Here is a 10,679-nt window from a genome sequence, read left to right as displayed (position 1 = left end):
AAGCAGATAGTTGAACCCTCCTGTTATGTTCATTTTTCAGGAACAGCAATGATGTTTCCGGGTCAATTTGACCTGGTGCATGTTTAATTATCCAAAAGATGTTCAAAAAAAAAAAAAAAATCCTAATAAGCATTGTTAATATTTCATTACTAACTCCATTACTTTTCTATCAATATTTAGTGCAATGGTGTTCCTTACCTCTCATAATTAATGGTTCAATTAGAAGAAGAAGAAGAAGAAGAAATCATTTATTAGGTAGGATTTTTTTCATACACAACATGCAGAGTTAGGGGGGAAACTGCACACACGCCATAAATTTTTGTGAAATTCTTTCTCCACTTTTGACCCATCCTGGTCATCCTTCCTCCGCGGCAGAGAGGGTTAGGTTTAGATAAGGGCGCAGTGCTCTTGGGGGAGCACTCCGAGGGTTAGGATTCGAACCGGGACCTTTTAGCTGTGAGGCGACAGTGTTACCACCTGTTCCACCGTGCTGCCAATTCGGATAATTCACTCATTTTTCATAAAAAAAATACATGTTCAAACTTTTTTTAATGTTTCACCAATTTATTACTTTTGAAAAACCAACATATAAAACACAATAGTTTTACATAACATTGAAACATAACATTTAAATTTTGTTTTACATACATGCACTGCTTGTTAACCAGAAATTAACAAAATAGTGTGTGTGTGTGTGTGTGTGCGTGCGTGCGTGTGCGCGTGTGTGTGTCTGTCTGTCCCTCTGTCTGTCTGTACATCTACACAACACACGAGTGACGTGTCACCACACTGTGCTTTGTGCAAATGAATTTTGCACATTTCACACAGGTCATGCTTGTCTTGACATCATCAGATGGCCTGCAGACCTGGAACCTCTTCCTCTTCTCTTTCCCCCAGCAGCAACCTAGAAACAAGAAGATCATGATTACTTTACTATGATGTCGCTCTCATACACTTATACACACGTACACACATGCGCGCGCACACACACACACACACACACACACACACACACACACACACACACACACACACACACACACACACACACACACACGTACGTTGTGTTTTTATCACTTGTGGGGACATTACATAGACTTACATTCATTTCCTGGAGCCTTACCTTAACCTTAACCCTAACCATAACCACTATCTGCCTATTCCTAACCTAACCTAACCTTACCTAACCCATAACCCTATCCTCAGTCTTCACCCTAAAATTTAATGATTTACATTAAGGGGACCTGCATTTTGTCCCCATAAGGCAGGTGAGTCCCCGCAATGTGACTGTGTAAACCGATTTTTGTCCCCACAATGTGATAAATACCAGTATATACACACACACACACACAGACACACGTACACAACACAGTGCAGGTGTTATGACTTTTGACGGGAACCATTTATGTTCCCACCCACATTCATTGGTGTGTGTGTGTGGGTGGTGGGGGGCTATAAAAGATTCTCTGCACGGGAGTCCTACCAACATTACACTCGGAGCTTTACAAAATGAGCAGAGATGACAGTCCAGGAGGCTCTGGAAGTCATCTTAGATCATGACAGTGAAATAGAGGAGGATGTGTCTAAAGATGAAGACTATCTTGAGCTCAATTCTGATTCTAATGATTCTAATTTTGAACCAGATGAGGGAATTGCTATTCCAATTCCTCCAAGCAAGACATTCATGTCAAAAAATGGTGAAATACAGTGCTCTTCATCCCCAAATATTCGTCAGGCAAAACTGTCTGCAGAAAACATAATAAAGACAGTGCCAGGCTCCACTAGGATGACAGTGACTCGTGTGACACACATCAAGTCAGCTTTTGAGCTGGTCATGCCTAATTCAATCCAGAAAATCATTCTGGAAATGACTGATCTCGAAGGGAGATGTGTTTTTGGGGAGAATTGGAAGGAGCTGAACAAAACACAGTGAGATGCGTATTTGGGGCTCCTCATCCTGGCTGGGGTCAATAAGTCGAAGGATGAATCGACAGCCAGTCTGTGGGATGCAGAGACAGGCAGAGCTATATTTCGAGCCACAATGTCTTTTCACATTTTCTCCAGAGTAATCCGATTTGATAATCTAGAGACAAGGGCTGGCAGACAGGAGAGAGACAAGCTGGCAGCTATTAGGACAGTGTGGGACAAGTGGGTAGAGCAACTTCCACTACTCTATAACCCAAGCCCTAATGTCACAGTGGATGAAAGGCTGTGGCATTCAGGTCACTGCCCATTTAGGCAATACATTCCTTCCAAACCAGCTAAATATGTGATAAAAAATCTGGGTAGCATGTGATGCAAACACCAGCTATGCATTGAACGTGCAGGTTTACACTGGAAAGCCGGTTGGAGGAGCTCCAGAAAAGAATCAGGGCAAGAGGGTCGTGCTCGGCACAGGGTCTCAGGGGCCATAACTTAACCTGTGACAATTTTTTCACAAGCTACAACTTGGGTCAGGAGCTTCAAAAGACAAAGCTCACTATGGTTGGAACTGTCCGAAAGAACAGGGCTGAACTCCCTGCTGAGCTGCTGGTAATCAAGAACAGGGCCCCTCAGTCTTCCATGTTTGCCTCCACAGATACCACAGCCCTAGTGTCTTACTGCCCCAAAAAGGGAAAAAATGTCGTGCTCATGAGCACTGTGCATAAAAATGCTGAAATCAGCACAAGAGAGGACCAGAAACAAAGCATGATCCTGGATTACAATGCGACCGAAGGGTGGGTAGACAACTTGGACAAAGTAATAGGGTCCTACAGCACCAAACGAATGACTGCGTGCTGGCCATTGGTCATCTTTTATAACATGGTTGATGTATTGGCCTACAGTGCGTTTGTCATCTGGACTGAGATCTTTCCTGAGTGGAATGTGTCAAAGCTGTACAAGAGGCGTATCTTTCTCGAGGAGCTGGGGATGGTGCTTGTGACACCGCACATCCAATGGAGGAGGCACCTGCCAAGGACCCCAGTCATGTGTGCATGGTCATGTATTACTGATGTTCTGACATAAATCTGTCAGTCACATTGTGGCGACTCACCTTCCTTATGGGGACAAATACAAGTCCCCATAATGTAAATCATTAAATTTTATGATGAAAACTTGGGTTAACCCTCTATGGTACAGCGTTGCCACATGGCAACAACCCCATTTTAAGCCTTCTACACACAGATAATACATCCCAAGGTATGATGCAATGCATTAAAAAAGAGGTGGGGTTCTAAGTAAACCATTAGCAGTGTTTAAATTTGTCACATGACTTTCTGGAGGCCATTGTGAGACCCTTTTCTGCAGACATCATCGACAGGAGGAGCCTCACCATTTGACTCCTAAAGATTCACCAAAAAAGTGTTTTCTCGAAGTTTTTCAACGGGGAAAAAAATATACACTCAATAATAGGTGAGTTAAGTTCATTATTATGTAGTTTCTTGCCCTGTACTTGATTAATAAATAATAGAAAATGTTAAAAATGTGTACGTTGCCACATGGCAACACCGTACCATTATGGATTGCTAGCCTGGCATGTTGATAGCATGTTGTATTTAGTTAGAGGCCTACTTTGCAATTGCATTGGTGTACACTGATCTTCTATAGTCTATAAACTATAATAATGCACTTTGTGAGTCCTTTCCACATTGCATATGATGATATTTGACACATCTTTCTTCCATTTACAGAATGAATGCCAATTTTTTTTTATGGTAAATCACAGAAAAAAGCTGAACTAGCCCTCCCACTAGATGATAGTGAAGATGACAAGGGATTCAGTGACGAGGAAAATGAGCTGCTGGAAACACAGCAGAGTGAGAGTGATGAAGACAGTGAGATGGATGAAGACTATGAGCCAGAGAATGAGGACAGTGGAGACAGTGAGGACAGAGACAGTGAGGGCAGAGACAGTGAGGGCAATGGAGACAGTGAGGAGAGGGAGGACAGTGAGGGTGAAAGTGAAGTGACAGGTATTACCAGTAAGAGAGTGTAAAATGTATATGGTAATCATGTTCCAGCCTCTATTTATGTATTGCATTAAACTAAGAATATTTACTAAGGATATTTGCTTGTTTTCTAGGTCCACCTCCTCCACAGGAAACGGTAAAGGCTAAAGGGCTGGTGTGGAAGAAGAGCAGGAGTATTCTTCCAATTCTTCCAATGTCTTTTTAAAAGCTTTTATTTCACATGAGATGTATTATTAACTGTTCAGGCTACTGGGGATTGTTTATACTAAAACATGAGTTTTAAAATAAATGTTATATACAATTTTAAACAAAACTCTCTTGTTTTCATTACTTTCCATTATGGTACGGTGTTGCCATATGGCAACGAACCCTAAAAACTACTAAAAAAATAATATTTTTTGAAAATGTCTCGTCATTATGTTTACTTGATCTATTTTAAGACAAAAAAACAACCCAAACATTTTTTTACCAACTGGGATCATAGTGCGTACCATAGAGGGTTAAAAGTTTAGGTAAAGGCGTAGTGTTCTTGGGAGAGCACTGCGAGGGGCACGGGCTCTCGGGGGCTGTGGGGATCCAATGGATATTAAGACCCTTTTGTTTAAGATCAAAGGATCCTTAACCAAGTCTTTAAAAGCAATCCTTAAAAAGAATCCTGAAAAAAAAAATTGGCTAAGAGTATGTTTAAAAGCGCAAGGTGGATTGGACAACGGTGCAGGCCAGCAGTGGCACATTTCTGAAAGTACCCCATCTCTCCAGGGTCTCTGCTGTACCATCTGGAGATGTCATTACTTAAAAGGAGCAAGGTTTATACAGTATAATGAAATGTAATAAAATAAGTGCTGGGATTGAAGTTAAGAGGGTAAACATAAAATATGCAAACTCCACAGAGAAAGGCCCCTTTCCTCGAGCAGCAGGCACTGAAGGCATGGTGGAGGACACACCCCTGGCGCCCACAGCGGGAATCGAAAGTGCTTGTATAAAACACAACATACATAAATATACACAATTTGTTAAAATAAAACTGAAATAAGAAAGATAAAAGGGGTTAAAGTGATGCCATGCATTTTTAAGGTCCTCAGGCCATACCATTGTTTTTTGACTAAAATCTCCCATTTGTAAGAGTCAATCCCAAGATAAAAGAGCTTGCTCTATTAAAAAAATAATAATGATAATAATGACAACATCCCACAGGGATGTATTTTTGTATAATGCATTTTATTAAGATAAAGGATTAATGGGGGCTCTAGCTGCGGTGATAAGCCTCTTGTGAAAAAAAACAAAACAAAACAGTTATTTAATACATTTTAATAAGAGATAAAAACCCCAAAATTATTTGCATAAGTAATAGAATAATTAAAATAAATGATGAATAAATGCATTAAAAGGTAAAATGATAAATTAAAAAAAATCCCAAATTAAAATCATGTTGGAATAAGATTCAGTCTCATCCAACCTGTTAAATGTAAGTGCTTTAAAAATATAATTAAAAAGTGCACACAACAATTCTGATAAAAAGATAAAATATATGATATATAATATGTAACTGTTAGTTACATATTAAAAAACTAAATGCGTGGATAAAATCCATGTATACAATGTCAGCAAAAACACGTGATTAATGGTGGAGAGACTGGATCTTATCCATTTAAATAAGTTCCATCCATCCATTTTCTATGCCGCGTATCCCTTTCATGGTCACGGGAGGGGGCTCAGCTGTCAACAGGCGGGAGGCGGGGTACACCCTGGACCGGCGATGAATCCATTTCCTCTTGGCCCGTGGTCCAATCCCTTCTGCTCTCCAGGCCCATGCTTTGAACATTATGTTAGCCATGGAGTTTAAAATGTGCATAGAGGACACTGGTATCACTCCCCTTGTTCATAATATAAAAATAATGTTTTATTCTGCCGGCAATTGTGTTACGGGTCTGTCCCACATACATTTTGTGGCAGGCCTTGCACCTGATACCATGTACAGTGTAGTGTTAGTAGTTGTGGGTATTGTAGTATAATTTTTTCTAACAGATGTGTGATGATAATGTGAATTCACTGAAGAAATAGAACATAGTGTTATAATCAATGGTAGCAAATGACTGAAGAAGATTGATTTGTTGAGCCTGATATTATAGTAGCTCTGATGAAGTGTAATACTGTGATGCACTGTCCTCAGAATGACACCTGGCCACAGCTGATATACTGAGCGTGAATCAGTGATACACTGTGACAGAGGGCGGAGTGATCATGGATATGACAAAAGGAGAATGCTCGTGGTCTGAGATTTTGAGATCCACCTCATAGCCTTGCAGGTGTTTGGGCAGCTGCTACTCTGTGTGACCTAACATAATCTCGCTGTCCTGAAGTAACCTTAAAACATGTATTCTTTATAATTGTGTGTTTACTATAATCACTGATGGATTGAAAGTTCTCATAATCACTTTATGTGCACTTAATGACCAAAGTATTGTTTTTATGCTTTCTGTTATACACTCTGTGCCTGCAATAAAGTTGTAAACCTTTTTTATTTTAGTATGGAAAAGCCTAAAAGATAATGATGAAATTTGGAAAGAATAGAGAGAAAATAAATCTACATCAGCTTCTGTGAGGACTGCTGTGTTCCATCACGCACCAGGGTGAGTTACAACAATGACAAACCGTAGTTCACAGCCAAACTCAGACAGCTAAGGTTGGCAAAGGAAGAGGCCTTCAGGAGTGGGGACAAGGGCAGATTCAAAGAGTCAAAGTAAAAGTTTAGCGAGGCAGCGAAAGAGGCTAAATGACTGTACTCTGAGAAGCTCCAACACCACTTCTCAGCTAATGACTCTGTGTCTGTCTGGAAAGGGCTCAGGCAGATCACTAACTACAAGCCTAAAGGCCCCCACTCCATCAACGATCGACACCTAGCCAACGACTTGAATGAGTTCTACTGCCCCTTTGAAAGACAAAGGGACAGTCCAGCAACCATCCCCCACGACACCTCCCAACAGCTCCAGCTCCAGTCACCTCCACCAATGCCCACCTTAAAGGTCCCCCCTTCCCCCTCACCACCCACCTCAGTGACGACTCTTTTCATTCATGAGAGGGACGTCAATAAACTCTTCAGGAGACAAAACCCCCAGAAAGCAGCTGGACCGGAATCTGTCTCCAGTGTTCACAGACACCTCACTGGAGACATGTCATGTGCCAGCCTGCTTCAAGTCTTGAACCATCATCCCTGTTCCCAAGAAGCCAAGGACCACAGAACTTAATGACTTCAGACCCGTCGCCCTGACCTCTGTGGTCATGAAGTCCTTTGAGCGCCTTGTGCTCTCACACCTCAAAGAGATCACTGACCCTCTCCTGGACCCCCTGCATTTTGCTACAGAGCCAATAGGTCTGTAGACGATGCAGTCAACTTGCAGGTGGGAAGTTGACCATCTGGTGACCTGGTGTAACCAGAACAACCTGAGACAAGACAGTGGAGATGGTTGTGGACTACAGAAAGAACTCTGCCTCACCTGCCTCCATCACCCTCTGTGACTCCACTATTGACACTGTGGAGTCTTTCCGCTTTCTGGGAACTATCATCTCCCAGGACCTCAAGTGGGAGCCGAACATCAGCTCCCTCATCAGAAAGCACAGCAGAAGATGTACTTCCTTCGGCAGCTGAAGAAATTCAATCTACCAAAGACAATGATGGTGCACTTCTACACAGCCATCATTGAGTCCATCCTCACCTCCTCCATCACCATCTGGTACGCTGCTGCAGTGTGTCATTCGATCTGCAGAGAAGGTTATCGACTGCAATCTCCCATCTCTTCAGGACCTGTACACCTCCAGGACTCTGAGGCGTGCAGGAAAGATTGTGGCTGATCCCTCCCACCCCGGACATAAACTCTTGGAGACACTCCCCTCTGGCTGTGGTCTATCAGGACCAAAACCTCACGCCACAAGAACAGTTTGGCCTTATAAATAAGGCCCGGAACCCCCCACCGACACTCTTCACACTTCACCTCTGCCCCATCATGTCACCCTGACATTGCCATAACCCTGTGCGTTACATTAACGCTCAGCTTGGACTTATTTCTGAAAAAACAGTCGGTGTTTCAGAAAAAAACCCCAAAAAACTTGTGTATATGTATTTTTATTGTTATATTTTTATTACTTTAATATCTTATTTTTTACTAGAAGTGTCATGCACCAACTTCACCAAAGCAAATTCCTTGTATGTGTAATATCGTACTTGGCAGTAAAAGCTTTTCTGATTCTGATTCTGGTAATGTGTCTGTAATGTCCCTAACTAGTGTTTGTGTTTCTTGTTGTAGTGGAGTTTGGAGTGGTCTGTCGTGTGTGCTGTTATTTAACTGTCTGTATGCTTCTAATATGTAATTGTCCCTATCCTGAACAACGATTTGGCCCCCCTTGTCTGCTGGTTTGATAACTATGTGTTTGCATGTACCTAGTGTGCTGAGGGTGCGTTTATGTTCCTGACTAATGTGGGGTGCTCTGTGTGAGTGCCCGGTTGTTTTCAATGATGAGTTGTGTGTTATGGTGTTATGGTGGGTGAAATGGTGTCCTTTTGTGGAATGAAATTAGAAGGAAAGAAGGAAAGAAAAGATATATATATATATATATATATACACACACACACACACACACACACACACACACAATTAAAATATATAACAAAATATAAAAAATATATATACTAAGAAAAAAATATATACAGAAGTATGTGCAAAGGATGTGCAAAAATGAATTTGGAAATATGTATCTGTATAATATTAGGCAGTGAAAAGTAAAAAGTCAGTGAAGTCAGTGAAAGTCCGTGAAAGGGCCATTCAGAGGGAGGAGTTGTACAGGTTGATGGCCACAGGCAGGAATGGTTTCCTGTAGCGTTCAGTCCTGAGTTTTGGTGGGATGAGTCTCTCAATGAACGTACTCCTGTGCCTAGCCAGCACATCATGAAGTGGGTGTGAGACGTTGTCCATGGTAGTCCGTAGCTTAGTCAGCATCCTCCTCTCTGACACCACCGTCAGAGAGTCACACTCCATCCCCACAATGTCACTGGCCTTGCGGATCAGTTTGTTGAGTCTGTTGGCATCTGCCATCCTCAGCCTGCTGCCCCAGCACGCAACATCCTAGAGAATAGCATTTGCCACCACAGACTCATAGAATATCCTGAGCGTAGTCCGGCAGATGTTGAAGGACCTCAGTTGCCTCAGGCGCACATACTGTTGTCTGCCAGTCAGGTAGTCCACGATCCAGGTGACTAGGGGGGCGTCCATCTGCATGGACGATCATGGAGATCTGCATCTCTGTCAGCTTGTCACCCAGTAAAGCTGGACAAATGGTGTTGAATGCACTGGAGAAGTCAAAAAACATAACCCTCACAGTGCTCGCCGGCTTGTCCAGGTGGGCGTAGACGATTGAGCAGGTAGCTGATGGCATCTTCAACTCCAAGTCGGGGCTGATGGGCGAACTGGAGGGGGTCCAAGAGTGGCTTGACCATGGGCTGGACCTGCTCCAGGACGAGTCTCTCTAGAGTCTTCATAATATGGGAGGTCAGTGCCACAGGTCTGTAGTCCTTTGAGGCACTGGACTATATATATAAAAAGCAAATATAAAAACAAAATATTTATATTGAGAATATATATATATAAACAAAATATACCACACTGTCGCCGAGCACCTGGGAAGTGGGAACTGGTGTTTCTGGTCATTTTAAAAATACAAAACTAAAATGCTACACTTAGTTTTAAGGTCTTTTACCATAATATTACTTCAAATGTGAATTTTTATTTTTTTTAAAGAAGAAGCTAAGAGGGGACTTGGCGATGTCTACCTATCAAAGAGTGGACCTCCATAGACTACAGTGTGACTGTCTGTATCCATTCATTCACTTAATGAGTGTTGGTTTACTGCAAAGACTTTCTTTGTTTCTTTCAAAATGTACATTTTAAAATAGACACAGATGGTCTAAAGATCAAGTTTGATTTGCAAATATACCAGAAATTTTGTTTTACGCTACACTGGTGAGGACGACAGTTGTAATGTGTCGTGTAAATTAGATCAGAGTAAATACCATTATCTAGTTTAGGAATTATTATTTGTAATTATCCACTATAATCTATCAAAATGGACATGTTCATCATCAGTCTTCAAGTGTGTCAAACATTTATTTGGAACTGAACAAAAAATCGTCCCCACTTGTATTGTAAAGAACAAAATGGTACAGGTCCCCAGTGGTGTGAAACGACACTAACATTCACATTCTCACATTATTCACATTCACACACTCACACTGCAATCAAAATGAAAGATTTAAACACAAGCCATTGTCCTTGTTTTTGAGACACAAATGTACAACTCTCTTCATGAGACTTAAGACAGTAAAGCTACAATGTGCAGCAATATCCCCTCACGTATGTCAACATGTCAGACGTGGTCCTTAAAGCTGTTGGTGTGGAACAGGCACTTTGCTATGAATGTTTAGCCAGTGTAAATCTGGCTTTGGATATGATAATTCCAGTTTCCTTCAATTGAGCAACTTGTTTTGAATGATTATATTCAATGATCAATGATTATATTATATGATTATATATATATAGGAATTGTGTTATTCTTCATGCAAACACCCATACCACCGAATCTATCAAAACAGACATGTTCATTATCAGTCTTCAAGTGTGTCAAACATTTTTTTGGAACTGAACAAAAAATCGTCCCCACTTGTATAGTAAAGAACAAAAT

The 10,679-nt window shown here is 41.5% G+C and overlaps 1 pseudogene; it reads left to right on the top strand.

Moving 5' to 3' along the window:
* Positions 1-1,519: 1,519 nt before the first annotated feature.
* LOC139331736 (piggyBac transposable element-derived protein 4-like) lies at positions 1,520-7,898 on the top strand (annotated as a pseudogene).
* The last annotated feature ends 2,781 nt before the right edge of the window (positions 7,899-10,679 follow it).

Source organism: Chaetodon trifascialis, chromosome 5 (genome assembly GCF_039877785.1).
Source record: "Chaetodon trifascialis isolate fChaTrf1 chromosome 5, fChaTrf1.hap1, whole genome shotgun sequence".
Taxonomy (NCBI): Eukaryota; Metazoa; Chordata; class Actinopteri; order Chaetodontiformes; family Chaetodontidae; genus Chaetodon; species Chaetodon trifascialis.
This window is presented reverse-complemented; position numbering and strand designations above follow the sequence as displayed.